Source organism: Chiloscyllium plagiosum, unplaced genomic scaffold, assembly GCF_037043375.1.
Source record: "Chiloscyllium plagiosum isolate Xiang-an unplaced genomic scaffold, Cpla_swu_hap1 HiC_scaffold_27, whole genome shotgun sequence".
Taxonomy (NCBI): domain Eukaryota; kingdom Metazoa; phylum Chordata; class Chondrichthyes; order Orectolobiformes; family Hemiscylliidae; genus Chiloscyllium; species Chiloscyllium plagiosum.
The window spans coordinates 30830424-30845414 of NW_028270165.1; the positions used below are offsets into that span (position 1 = coordinate 30830424).

Sequence of the window (14991 nt, forward strand, 5' to 3'; positions counted from 1 at the left end):
TATTTTTCTCTCCACCCCCCCCCCCCCCAAAATTTACAACCTACCTTTGCATTTTTTGTGCCTCTCTCACCTTTCTGCCATTTTCATTCAATTAAATCAGACGCTGAAAACAAAGATTTGTATTCGGGAAACTGAAACTAAACATCACAACAGGATCAGGACGAGTTGTCAGATTTATCATAATTGAAATTCCGTCAGATGTTGAACATGGAAGGAAACACCAGTGTTCACAGTCGGATGAAACCATAGCTAGAGCATGAGATTTCAGTTGACCATCTGGCCACTCCAGACACAAGAGTGTCACAGTGAGGAGAGTCCGGAAAAATGTGGTGACTGTAGGAAGTGGTTTAGTTGAACTGGAAAGACACTGGCACGTTGATACTGAGGTGGAGAAAGTGAGGTCTGCAGATGCTGGAGATCAGAGCTGGAAATGTGTTGCTGGAAAAGCGCAGCAGGTCAGGCAGCATCCAGGGAACAGGAGAATCGACGTTTCGGGCATAAGCCCTTCTTCAGGAATGGGGAAAGTTTGTGATACTGAGGTGGCCTATCGAGTCTGCAACAGTTAAAAAGCAATTACTTCATGTTACGTCACAGGGTAAACCCTTCTGCTTAATTTCAACCAGCAAAACAGACAAGGTGCAGTAATCTGTGAAAATTTGAGAAGCCAAGAACTATTTAAAGTAAAAATTAACATTATTTCTTAAAGTATCACAGATAATAATAACTAACAACTATTCCAAACTCCTTTCTCTAACCTATCTTTTACCTTCCTCTTCTACAGTAGTAGTCCGATAAAACCCCTGATTAAGATTTACCAAAATTAAAAGTTTAAAACCAGCCACCTATTGTATCTTCCTCTGTCGATTTGCTCTCCAGGTAGGTGACGTTCTTTTTCCTCTGTGCAAACTCTCTGGACAGGTACCTTTCACAGAGTTCTGTGTTTAATTCTTCCTGATCTTCTACTCCCAAAGCCTTAGATTGTGTCATTGGTTTTAATATTGTCAATATGCTGAATTCAAACTTGATTGGAGTTTGGTATTTTTTGGGGGGGACATAATTTAAAGTGATTGGCTGAATTCAAATTTATTTTTGTCTCCAGGCAACTAGCTACATGAGCTGCTGGATCAAAAGGTTACATGATATCTTGTTCAGAATGTTTAGTGCCGTCACGTAGTTATGTTAGCTTTTCATTCTCTTAAAAGTGCAGTGAACTCACATCTTCACGGTGGGTCAGTGGTTAGCACTGCTGCCTCACAGCACCAGGGTCCCAGGTTCAATTCCAGCGGCGGGCAACTGTCTGTGTGGAGTTTGCACGTTCTCCCCATTTCTGCGTGGGTTTGCTACGGTTTCCTCCCACAATCCGAAGATGTGCAGGTCAGGTGAATTGGCTATGCTAAATTGCCCACAGTGTTAGGTGCTTTAGTCAGAGGGAAAATGGGTCTGGGTGGGTTTCTCTTCGGAGGTTCGGGTTGGGCTGAAGGGCCTGTTTCCACACTATAGGGAATCTAATCTAATTAGCTACTTGCTCTTGGCACATCACCTTGCATGCGTTGACATTGCAGCTGTACATTTGAATAGTTCTTAAATGTTCTGCCTCTACCGCACCTAACAGGTAGCAAGTTCCAGAATCCCATTGCCCTCAGGTTCAAAACCAAGTTCCTCACATGCCCTCTAAAACTCTTGCCCCTTGACTGTCATCATTGATTCCTCCACCTGGTGGGTAAAGCTTTTTTCCTTCAACCCTGTCTATGCACCTCCAAAGTTTACACATCTCAAAAGTGCAATAAAATTTCCCAAGCTTCAGAGTAGAAGCATTTGACACCGAGTCAATGAAAGTGACATTAGAAAGGTGCTTATTGGCGATGCCATTTTCAGCAAGTATCCTTATTTAAGAGAGAGTCATTGAGTTGCACAGCATGGAAACTCAACATTTGGTCCAACTCGTCCATGCCGCCCAGATATCTAAATTAATCTTGTCCCATTTCGCAGCATTTGACCCATATCTTTCTAAACACTTCAGATTCAGACACCCATCCAGATGCCTTCTAAATGCAATGGTAGCCTCCACTGCTTCCTCTGGCAGCTGATTCCATAACCTTGTGTGTAAAAACATTGCCCCTTAGGCCCCTTTTAAATCTTTTGCCTTTCATCTTAACCCTATGCCCTCTATTGTTTGGACTCCCCTGCCCTGGGAAAAAGACCTTGGCTATTCCCTCTATCCATGCCCCACATGATTTCATAAATCCCGATAAGGTCATCCTTCAGCTTCCAACCCTTCAGGAAAAACAGCCCCATCCTACTCAGCCGCTCTTAACAGCTCATACCTAGCAACATCCTTGTAAACCTTTTCTGCACCCTTTCAAGTTTAACAGTGTTTTTCCTATCGCAGGGAGACTGAATGCAGTATTGCAAAAGTGGCCATACCAAGATCCTGTACAGCCACAAAGAAATTTCAGAGTTTCCCACACACGCGTAGACACCACTACTGAAAAAATTAAAATCGGGGGGGGACTAAAGGGGTCAACATGAGACAAGGACAGATCCTTTGGAAGTTGATGCAATTGCAAGTGTCAGTGATAGAGCTGAACAAGGCCACAGTAAGTGTTAATAACAAGGATATAAATTATCGTTGATCAGTGAGCACAGAGGTGGTGGGAGAAGGGGTCTTGTGTGAGATGCCGGCAGCACAGTTTTGGTTGATCTTACGCTTCCAGATCTGGGGCTGCATGAACATGTGAGAGACTGGTCACGAATGCATTGGAATTATCAAGTCTAAGACAACATACACAGAGATGAGGGGTTCGGCAGCAGATAAGGAGGCAAATGATAAGGTTAGAGATTGTGTGGATATGTGGTGGAAGTTCATCTTGGGTCAGATGTGAGAGCAAGACTGTGAAGAGTGTTAATTAGGGGATGGAATTTATAATGACGACTGAAGACATGGCCTCCTGGATGTGGGGTAAGGAAATTGAAAATATAGCGTCGCTGAAGGAATGAAGAGAGACGGTAGTGAGTTAGAGCTAGGCATTGTCAGCGTACACATGAAAATCTAAACATGGCGCTTTTGGATGGTGTCACCTCATGGCAGCATGTAGGTGGAGGGCAACGATAGATCCTTTGGGGGTACACCAAAGGTGGCTTCAGAGAGGAAAGGGACAATGCAGACAGGGCAAGGGTTTGTAAGGATGGTTGAGTCAAAGTTTGCTTTCTCTTACGTTGCATGATGATGGGTTTAAAGAAGACGAGGAGAACCAAGAGAGAGAGAGACAAATCCATTAACAACATCAGTGAACACAGAAGAGTTAGACGGTCGATAGTTCAGTGAGAATAGGTCACGATAAGCTTTGGTAGGGCCTGACAAGAGAAAACTGGAGTGAGATGGAAGTTCCTGAATAATGCAAGGAGAAAATTGCGAGGGTGTTTGGCCTGGTGAGCCTGTGGACGAGAAGGACACAGCAGAGACGGATGATCACATTGTCACTGAGACTGAGACAAGGAAGCTTCATGAACTCCTCACCGATGCTGTGGGAGGTCAGGGTGGAGGAGGCAGGGGAGACGGAGAACCCTTCAATAGTAATGTACATATGTTACAGATATTTTAAAAATCTTCACATATTTTATGTTTAATCCAAAGCTGACATTTATCCAGAAAACTGAAACCTATACCTGAAGTGCAGTTCATTAACATCAGCAGAAAGACTTACCAATGGAATAGGTTCGCTTCCAAATATGATTCACTGCAAAATTCAATCGCTGCTGTTACTTGTGAACTCTTTGGTGCGTTAGCATATTGGATGACTGTGTGACTCCCTTTCCACATTTGGAGCAGGTGAAGGGTCACTCCCCAGTTTGGATTCGCTGGTGGGATAACAGGTGGGATGATCTAGGCAAAAGTGAGGACTGCAGAAGCTGAAGATCAGAGTGGTGCTGGAAAAGCACAGCAGGTCAGGCAGCATCCGAGGAGCAGGAAAATCAACGTTTCGGGCAAAAGCCTTTCATCAGGAAACAGGTGGGATAATCTGATGAATGCCTTCCCACACTCCGAGCAGGTGACGGGTCTCTCCCCAGTGTGGATTCGCCGATGTGACAGCAACTGGGATGACCTGCTGAATCTCTGTGCTCACTCTGAATTTGAACTGAATTTCAAACAGAAATATGGAAATGTGACTAAGAACTCACAAAAACAGCAGAAGGATGGAACAAATCAGCTGAATAAATCTGTTAATTTGCAGGGTTGGGAAGAGGATAATGTGATCAAGAAAGCTGCTGGATTTTTGTGAAACCCCAACTACTTCAGTAATATCCTTAAGGAAAGGGAATCCATCACCCAGTCTGGACAACTGTGTCAGAGAACAAAGATGGTGGAGTGGGGAAGGAGACGGCTTCATCTCTCCGCAGTTTGACGAGAATGTTGACAGAACCTCTCAAACTCACCAAGCTAGAAGGACTGGAGCAGCTCCTGCACAGGAAAAGCATCACTTCCAGGATACTCAGCAGCAGGTTCAGGCTGGAGAGGGATGATTCACCCCCTCCATGTTTCAGAAGGCATTTCATCTGTTGTTCAGTCCGCTGAGAAATATCGTGAACTATAGAAACGTGGGAGCAGGAGTCAGCCATTTGACCCAGTGAGACCAGAAGTTGCTCCAGGAGTTGAATTTTGCGGTTAATCACATCCAGGATTGAACCCCCATATTCAGTTTGAAATTGGGGTTTATTTTATCTACAGCTGGGATAGGATTTAGGATTCCGGCAATCAGTTTACTGCATTTTATAATTGATAATTCTTCAGCTGTCCTCAAAAAGTTTAAAGGTGAAAGCAAACAATGATTCAATTATATTTTCCCCAATTTAATTACTTGCCCACAGCTCACAATGTGATCTCCTCCACTCTGGGAGCAGCAAGCACAGATTGTGTGATGACATCACAGAGCAATATCTATTCAGTCTGCTCCACTCCCACGCTGTACTTAGCCTTCTACACTGCTCCAGTGAAGCTCAATGGGAGGTCAAGGAACACCTCTCAGTTGGTCACTTTTGAACCTTTGCCTCATGGAGTTCAGCTGTTTCTGCACCAACAGAGAGTTGTCAGGATCTCAAACACTTGGAAAGGTGCTGTAACCTAACACTATGTTGAGACGAGGCCTGCTCATCCTTGATTTCCAACTCAATGGAAAGAGTTTGTCTAACTCCCCTATCAGACACCAATCACGTCTGAAAAACTTTGAACAAAGTCTAACGTTGAATTCCATTGAATACCTCCTTCAAAATGTGATGGCGTATTTTAGCAGAAGCAGTAGGAAAAGGTAGTATATAACAAATGGGACAATTTTATATAGAGAGCAGGGACTGAAAGATTGGTGTTTCATGTACACAAGTCTTTGAAGGTCATGAGATATATTCATTCAGCAACAAATTGGATCTTGAGCTGCATTAATATTGCTATTGAGATCAAAAGGAAAAAGTAATGGTGAACGTTTCTAAAGCTCTCAGTGAGCCACAATTCAAGTGCTATGTCTAATTCTGGTCACAGTTTAACAAAAGGTGTAAGTGCCCTTTATGGCATGCTGAGGGTAATTTATCAGAATGGACTCAGTAAAGGGGAGTGGCAGAAGATTTCACAGACATACAAGATTTATAAACTGATTAAAGTTAGCAAAAGACAATCATTTCCCAAAAGCTGACTGTGCACAGAATGAGGAAAGATTAAAGTTTCTGAGTAACCGACAGACAGGGATGTGATGAGAAAATATTTCCACAGCAAATGGTGATGCCTGGAACTCTGAGGGAAGTGAATGTGAACAGTGATTGATTTCAAAGTGAAACTTAACCAGCAATTGAGAAAAATATAAAGCAAGCATACAGGGAGAACACAAGGGAATGGGTGTCACTGGATTGCTAAAGAGAGCTAGCCTGGATTCATTGGGTTGAATAGCTCCCTTTGTTGCATTGTCACTCTTGTGTGATCTTGTGTCATAAACTAAACATTGGAGTTCAGTTTACACTCAGGGAAATTTATGCTGCAAGGGCATCAAATCAGTCCGAAGCTTTCATAGAATCCCTACAGTGTGGAAATGGACTATTGACGCAGCAAGTCCACACTGACCTTCTGAAATGGTAACCCATCCAGACCCATTCCCCACCCCTACTACTATATATTTACTCCTGACTAATGCCCCTAACCTGCATATCTGAACACTATGGGCAATTTAGCATGGCCAGTTCACCCTAACCTGCACAATCTTTGCATTGTGGGAGGAAATCGGCACATCCGCAGGAAACCCACGGAGACTTGGGGAGGATGTGCAAACTCCATACAGACAGTCACCCGAGGCTGGAATCTAACCTGCCTCCCTAGCGCTATGAGGCAGCAGTGCTAACCACTGAGTCACCTCAGAACAGAACACAATTCTCTAGATATGCTTTGACCAGACTTTGTGGTATTTCAGTGCAGTCACACTGTTACGGCACATCTTCTCCCACAGACAGAACAACAAAATCTGTTTCCTTCGACGTTCAGATTTAGGCCCTGATGCATTGAGTGATTCTCACAGACATTGATGTTATATTTGCTTTGAGTTTCTGATCCATCAATACTCTGCTTCCACCACCCTGTTGGTTTATAAAGCTCATCGCTGTCAGTCTGGGACAGAATTCCACAAAACACTACTCGGCTTGGCTTGATTTGTCAATCCTCCCTTCATGTGGAGGTGTTGGACTGGGGTGGACAAAGTTAAAAATCACACAACACCAGGTTATAGTGTGACAGGTTTATTTGGAAGCATGAGTTTTCAGAGCTCGTTCATCAGGTAACTAGTGGGGCAGGGTCATAAGGTACAGAACTTATAGCACAAGATCATAGTGTCATACAACTAAAATGATACACTGTGATCTTTTGCTGTACATTCTGTGTCTTACGATCCTGCCCGAATAGTTACCTGATGAAGAAGCAGCGCTCTGAAAGCCAGTTCTTCCAATTAAACCTGTTGGACTATAACCTGGTGTTGTGTAATTTGTAACTTTGTTCACCTCATTCCAAAACCGGCACCTCCAAATCATAAAACAAAACTACATCTTTTTCTCCCCCCTCCCATTAAGAACCATGGTGTGAGACCAAGGTATAGAATGACTGAATCCATAGATAGCAAGCAAAGTGTATGGACCATTCACAGTGGCTTAAGTAAGAGCAGTATAAGCAGTTGAGCTTGAGGGGGTTGGCCAAGCTAAAAATTACACAACACCAGGTTATAGTCCAATGGGTTTATTTGGAACTATTAGTTTTCACAGCACTTGCTCTTTCGTCAGGCAGCTAGCAGGAACAGTGCTCCCAAATAAACCTGTTGGACTCTAACCTGGTTTTGTGTGATGTTTAACTTTGTCCACCCCAGCCCAACACCGGCGTCTCCATATCTGAGGGGGTTTGAGCACAAGGGGTTGAGTTGTTGACGTGGACCAAGACTTCCAGAAGGCTTGTGACCCAGTGTCCCACAACAGACCTGTGATCAAAGTTTAAGTTCATTGGGGGAAAAAGTATAGAATGGCTGAGTGAAAGGAAACAGAGTACTGGCTCGTAGATAAATTTCTGGTTGACAAATGGGATCTAGCAGGAGTCGCCTTGGTTTCATTCCTGGGAATCTTGATTTTCACAATATTAATGATATAAACATTGGCATACGGGGCCAATTTTAAAATATGTGGATTACATGAAGCAAAGTAGATTATGAGGATAATGTGGAAACTTCATTGGTGATATGGTGGCTCAGTGCTGCCTCACAGCCCTAGGGACCTGAGTTCGATTCCAGCTTTGGGCGACTGCCTATGTAGAGTTTGCACATTCTCCCAGTGTCTGTGTTGGTTTCCTCTGGGTGTTCCGGTTTCCTCTCGCAGTCCAAAGATGTGCAGGTTAAGGTGAATTGGCCAAGCTAAACTGCCCGTAGTGTTCAGGGATGTGTAGGTTAGGTCATAGAGTCATAGAGACGTACAGCATGGAAACAGACCTTTCGGTCCAACACGTCCATGCCGACCAGATATCTCAATCCAATCTAGTCCCACGTGCCAGCACCCGGCCTATATCCCTCCAAACCCTTCCTATTCATATACCCATCCAAATGCCTCTTAAATGTTGCAATTGTACCAGCCTCCACCACTTCCTCTGGCAGCTCATTCCATACACGTACCACCCTCTGTGTGAAAAAGTTGCCCCTTAGGATTCTTTCAAATCTTTCCCCTCTCACCTTAAACCTATGCCCTCTAGTTCTGGTCTCCCCGACCGTAGGGAAACGACTTTGCCTATTTACCTATCCATGCCCCTCATAATTTTGTAAACCCCTATAAGATCACCCCCCAGCCTCCGACGCTCCAGGCAACGAACTAATCGAGTTGTTCGACCCAGTATAACATTGTTGCCTTATTGAGAACACTTGGTGCTGTGTCCAGTGGTTCTGCTGCTTTTAACTCTCTTAAAAGGTACACCCACATCTTCATGGGACAAAGTCAATCTAACCGCAACATCAACTCTACATTCCCGTTTACCTTTGATTCTAGGTTTGATGTTTTGTTGACATGCATCTAAATAAAGTCCTTAAATTCCTTCAGAATTTTTCAGTGCATTAGAAAAGGGCAGAAGAGGATTTGTTGCCTCGCTGCGGGAATCCAGTATCACAAAAGACAGAACCATCCCAGAAAGACTGGCAGTGTGTGCAAGTTCAATCAGAGCATAAAGGTACTGTTTGTTTAGCAGTCTCTGAAAAGTCAGGGCCTGGGGAAATAGAAAAACATCTGGAATAGCTGAAGAGACAAGCATCCTGTAACAGGAAACTGCTGGAAGCTGAGCATTTGGAAAATCCATGTGTTTGATCTAGATCCGTTTAGAAGATAATAAGGAAAAAGCTCCAGAAACCAAATAGAGTCAGAGTCATAGACCCTTCGGTCCAACCGCTCCATGCCGACCAGATATCCCAACCCAAACTAGTCCCACCTGCCAGCACTTGGCCCATATCCCTCCAAACCCTTCCTATTCATATACCCATCCAAATGCCTCTTAAATGTTGCAATTGTACCAGCCTCCACCACTTCCTCTGGCAGCTCATTCCATACATGTACCACCCTCTGCGTGAAAAAGTTGCCCCTTACCCTAAACCTATGCCCTCTAGTTCTGGACTCCCCGACCCCAGGGAAAAGACTTTGTCTATTTATCGTATCCATGCCCCTCAAAATTTTGTAAACCTCTATAAGGTCTCCCCTCAGCCTCCAACGCTCCAGGGAAAATAGCCCCAGCCTGTTCAGTCTCTCCCTATAGCTCAAATCCTCCAATCCTGCCAACATCCTTGTAAATCTTTTCTGAACCCTTTCAAGTTTCACATCTTTCCGATAGGAAGGAGACCAGAATTGCACGCAATATTCCAACAGTGGCCTAACCAATGTCCTGTACAACTGCAACATGACCTCCCAACTCCTGTACTCAGTATACTGACCAATAAAGGAAAGCAAACCAAACGCCTTCTTCACTATCCTATCTACCTGCGACTCCACTTTTAAGGTGCTATGAGCCTGCACTCCAAGGTCTCTTTGTTCAGCAACATTCCCTCGGATCTTACCATTAAGTGTATAAATCCTGCTAAGATTTGCTTTCCCAAATGCAGCACCTCACATTTATCTGAATTAAACTCCATCTGCCACTTCTCAGCTCATTGGCTCATTTGGTCAAGATCCTGTTGTAATCTGAGGTAACCCTCTTCGCTGTCCACTACACCTCTAATTTTGGTGTCATCCACAAACTTACTAACTGTACCCCTTATGCTCGCATCCAAATCATTTACGTAAATGACAAAAAGTAGAGGACCCAGCACCTATCCTTGTGGCACTCCACTGGTCACAGGCCTCCAGTCTGAAAAACAACCCTCCACCACCACCCTTTGTTTTCTACCTTTGAGCCAGTTCTGTAACCAAATGGCTAGTTTTCCCTGTATTCAATGAGATCTAACCTTGCTAATCGATCTCCCATGGGGATCCTTGTCGAACGCCTTACTGAAGTCCACATATATCACATCCACCGCCCTGCCGTCATCAATCCTCTTTTTCAAAAAACTCAATCAAGTTTGAGAGACATGATTTCCCACACACAAAGCCATGTTGACTATCCCTAATCAGTCCTTGCCTTTCCAAATACATGTACATCCTGTCCCTCAGGATTCCCTCCAACAACTTGCCCACCACTGACGTCAGGTTCACTGGTTTACAGTTCCCTGGCTTGTCCTTACCACCCTTCTTAAACAGTGGCACCACATTTGCCAACCTCCAGTCTTCCGGCACCTCACCTGTGACTATCGACGATACAAATATCTCAGCAAGAGGCTCAGTGTGCCGTAGTCAGGAGAAATATAGGATAGGGGAATGGGTTTGGATGGAATACTCTTCAGAGTGTCGGTTTTGACTTGGGCAAATGGCCAATTTCCACATGGTAGGGATTTTATTTAAAAAAAGCAACTAGCGAGGTTCCTGAAGAAGGGCTTATGCCCGAAACGTCGATTCTCCTGTTCCTTGGATGCTGCCTGACCTGCTGCGCTTTTCCAGCAACACATTTTCAACTAGCTAGGTTAGTCAGGCGAATGGATCAGAAGTAGATGAAGTTTGATGTGGAGAAGTATCAGGTCATAAATATTGGGGGGATGAACATGCAGATAAAGGGTACAACTTTAAAGGAGCAGCGTTAATAAAACATAAAATATCTGAGGTGTTATTATTAGTGGCCAGAGAAGGAGGTGGTATTGAAGACAGACGTTTGCTATCAGCTGAAGTTCTATTTCCAGTTCTGAGCACCACACCTTCGGACGGTTGTGATGGGAGTGGTGAAAGTACAGAGAAGGTTCATGTGAACTGGCTCAGCGATGAAGAATTTCAGTTTTGAAGATAGATTGGAGAAGTTAAGACTGTTTGCAATGGACGCAAGAAAGCCAAGAGTAGATCTGATTCAAAATCACGAGAGAGCTGAACAGAATCATTAGGGAGCAAATGTCCCCAATCATGAGACAATTGAGAACAGCTCAAGAATGTAAGTAATTTGTAAAAGGATCAAAAATGATAGGTGGAGAACATTTTTAAATAGCGACAGCTATGTACTTGGAATGAATGGACTGAGGGTTTGGTGGAGGCAGGTTCAATCAAGGTATGTCGGGAGGCCGCTCTGTGGTTATTTGTAAAGAAGGAATGTGGAGCGCAGTGGGGACAGGCAACAAAACATCCTTGAATCTGTGAGAAATTCCATGGTTCTGGAGTTGCTGTATCTCCTTCACTGTTGATCTGAAGTCACATCTGTACACACTGACCTGAAAGCCATGATGCCAAGTTCAGCTGCTTTGTCCAGACTTCAATGAAGGGCAGGAATGAGGGCAAGAGTCAGCTAGCACTGTTACAATGATTTAATTGTGGCTGGTGTTGTAGCTGCACTGGTTATTTAACACTGTCATTAATTGTTCAATAAGAGAACAAGCCCTAGTTTCAGTGAACCTCCCTCACAATTAAACTTCCTCATTCCTTGGAGGGAGTGGAGTTTGTAGAAGGAACTTAACACAATGGCTTCAATCTTCTCAATAGAGAGACAGTGTCATACATAAAGGAACAAGCCCCTTCGGCCCATCTCATTCATGTTGACCAGGTTTCCCAAACTAAACTAGTCTGATTTGCCCACATCTGGCCCACATCCTTCTAAACCTTTCCTATCCATGTACCCGACTCGATGTCTTTTAAGTGTTGTAATTGTACCCGCCTCCACCACACCCTGTCTGAAAAAGTTGTCCCTCAAGTTCCTTTTATACCTTTCTCCTCTCACCTTAAACGTATGCCCTTTAGTTTTGGACTCTCCTACCCTGAGGAATAGACCTTTGTTATTAACATTATCCATTCCCCTCATGATTTTATAAACCAATACTTAAATGGAAGAAGTTTGTGTACATCCTGTAGTAGGTATCTGAGAAGCCAGGAAGGTGTGTGACTGGGAAGGAAGTTGGAGGTGATGGTGTTCACCTCCACCTGCCAACCTGGCCCTTCACCGTGGTGGAGGTTGGGAGTTTCAGAGATTCTGTCAGAATTCTATTCAAGTTGCAGATAGATAACATCTTTCTCCTTCACCCCTGTCTCTTTCTCTGTTCTTCCACCAGAGTCTTGTGTTTGTCCAGACCAGGTAGCAGGTTCTCTTCCCTGATGGATAACAGGCAACCAGTTTTATGACAATTCAGCAGTTTTCAGGGACACTATTTCCTCGTTCCTGCCCTGCAAGTTATCACTTCAATTTCACAATACTTTATATTTTATTCTTTGTCACTCTATTGATTTCTTTTTAACGTTGATTTCAAAGGGTATTGGGGAGAGGGACGATTTACAGTTGGGAAACTGAAACCAAACATCACATTAGCATCTGATGGAGTCACACAGTTAATGATAACCTGAATATAATCATATTTTGATCATGGATGATGTAGCACCATTGACAGTGGGGAGAAACCATTCCCATATTAGTGTGGTCAAGGCTTCATTAGACTATCTGGTTTGTCAGGACATAAACACAGTCACAACAGGGACAAACCATGGAAATGTGTGAAGGGATTCAAGAATCCCTATCAGCTAGAAATTGACAAAATGCTAGCCCAGTCAGAGATACCCAAATTATATAAATGAATAAATACTAATTCATCTGAAGGTTGCTCAATTATAGTGTATTGACAGCATTTTCCATGTTTGTTTAATATTTCCAGCATCTGTCCCTAATTTCCTTTTGATCAACCAGGAAATGTGGAGAGTGTGGAACTTATTATATAAACTTTGTAAATCTGATCTGAGTTGGAAACTCTCGGGTCCAATCACATTCACTAATTGCATGCAGAAAAGGATTAGATTAGATTACTTACAGTGTGGAAACAGGCCCTTCGGCCCAACAAGTCCACACCGACCCGCCGAAGCGCAACCCACCCATACCCCTACATTTACCCCTTTAACCTGACACTACGGGCAATTTAGCATGGCCAATTCACCTGACTCGCACATTTTTGGATTGTGGGAGGAAACCGGAGCACCCGGAGAAAACCCACGCAGACACGGGGAGAATGTGCAAACTCCACACAGTCAGTCGCCTGAGTCGGGAATTGAACCCGGGTCTCTGGCGCTGTGAGGCAGCAGTGCTAACCACTGTGCCACCGTGCCACCCACCATTAGTTACCCCATTTAGAACATAGAACAGTTACAGCACGAGAACAGGCCCTTTGGCCCAGGGTGTCGTGCTGAACATGACGCCAAAATAAATTGATTCTTTCTACCTGCCCTTGGTCCTAGAATCATCAAGTCATAGAGATGTACACCTCAGAAACAGACCCTTCAGCTAAACTCATCCATGCCGACCAGATATCCTAACCTAATCTAGTCCCATTCGCCAGCACTTGGCCCATATTCCTCTCAACCCTTCCTAGTCATATACCCTTCCTAGTCATATACCCTTCCTAGTCATATACCCATCCAGATGCCTTTTAGATGTTGCAATTGCACCAGCCTCCACCATTTCCTCTGGCAACTCATTTTATATGTGCACCACCCGCTGCGTGAAAACATTGCCCCTTAGGTCCCTTTTATATCTTTTTCCTCTCACCCTCAATCTATGCCCTTTCATTCTGGACTCCCCCACCCCAGGGAAAAGACGTTGTCTATTTATCCTATCCATGCCCCTCATGATTTTATAAACCTCTATAAGGTCACCCCTCGGCCTTCGACACTCCAGGGAAAACAGCACAGCCTGCTCAGCCTCTCCGTATAGCTCAAACCCTCCAAACCTGGCAACATCCTTGTAAATCTTTTCCGAACACTTTCAAGTTTCACAACATCCTTCCGATGGGATATCATTCTATTTGCTGCACGTTCATGTGGTTATCTAAAAGACTGTTAAATGCCCCTATCATAACTGCCTTCATCCCCGCAGCGCATTCCAGACATCAACCACTCTCTATGTAAAAAACTTGCCCCTCATTTTTTTTATTTATTTGTGAGACATGAGTGTCGCTGGCTGGCCAGCATTGACAGCCCATCCCTATTTGCCCTTGAGAAGGTGTTGGTGAGCTGCCTTTTTGAATCACTGCAGTCCACTTGCTGTGAGTTGACCCACAATGCTGGTAGGGAAGGAATTCCAGAATTTTGACCCAACGACTGTGAAGGAACAGCAGTATATTTCCAAGTCAGGATGGTGAGTGGCTTGGGAGGGGAACTTGCAGGTGGTGGTGTTCCCAAGTAACTGCTGCCCTTCTAGATGGAAGTGGTCGTGGGTTTGGAAGGGGCTGTCTAAGGATCTTAAGTGAATTTTAGCAGTGCATCTTGTAGATAGTACACACTGCTGCTACTGAGACCCGGTGGTGGAGAGATTGAATGGCTGCACCCATCCAGGCAAGTGGGGAGTGTTCCACCCCACTCCTGACTTGTGCCTTGTAGATGGTGGATAGACTTTGGGGTGTCAGGAGGTGCGTACCTTCGCATCCATTTGAACTGTCCCTCTCTCACCCTAAATGCATGCACTCTAGTCTTAGATAGTCTTGGATAAAAGATTCTGATCGTCAACCCTATCTATGCATCTCCTAATTTTATAGACTTCTATCAAGTCTCCCGTCAGCCTCCACTGCTCCAGACAAAACAACCCGAGTTTTCCTAGTCCCTGTTTTACCTCTTATTCTCTAATCCAGGCAGCATCTTGATAAACCCTCTCCTCTTAACGATCATAAGCACCTTTTTATTTTAGTTGTACAATGTTGGGCACTACCCTGGTTCTGACCATTCGATTATTAGCACTTCCTGCATCAGCAATCTCAATAAATCTTTTCCCGCCATAATGCAAGGTAGTAAGAGGCTGAGATGAAGCTAATCATTCCTTCCAAGAGGTAGAATGCATTAGGAGTGGATCACTAATATCATGAGGAGCATGGATGAGGTAAATAGACAAGGTCTTTTCCCTGGATTGGGGGAGTC

At 44.2% G+C, this 14991-nt stretch overlaps 1 long non-coding RNA gene across 2 annotated transcripts in view; it reads right to left on the bottom strand.

The window, feature by feature from the left end:
* The window catches only part of LOC122543460 (uncharacterized), an 82243-nt gene that overhangs the window by 9638 nt on the left and 57614 nt on the right, over positions 1-14991 (bottom strand). Inside the window, exons 2-3 of one of the 2 annotated variants that reach the window (XR_006310032.2) lie at positions 3705-4136; positions 41-553 (exon numbers count right to left, since the gene is read on the bottom strand). This is a non-coding gene — a long non-coding RNA (uncharacterized LOC122543460). The remainder of the gene's footprint in view (positions 1-40; positions 554-3704; positions 4137-14991) is intronic. The other variant, XR_015751240.1, reaches the window with a different exon arrangement.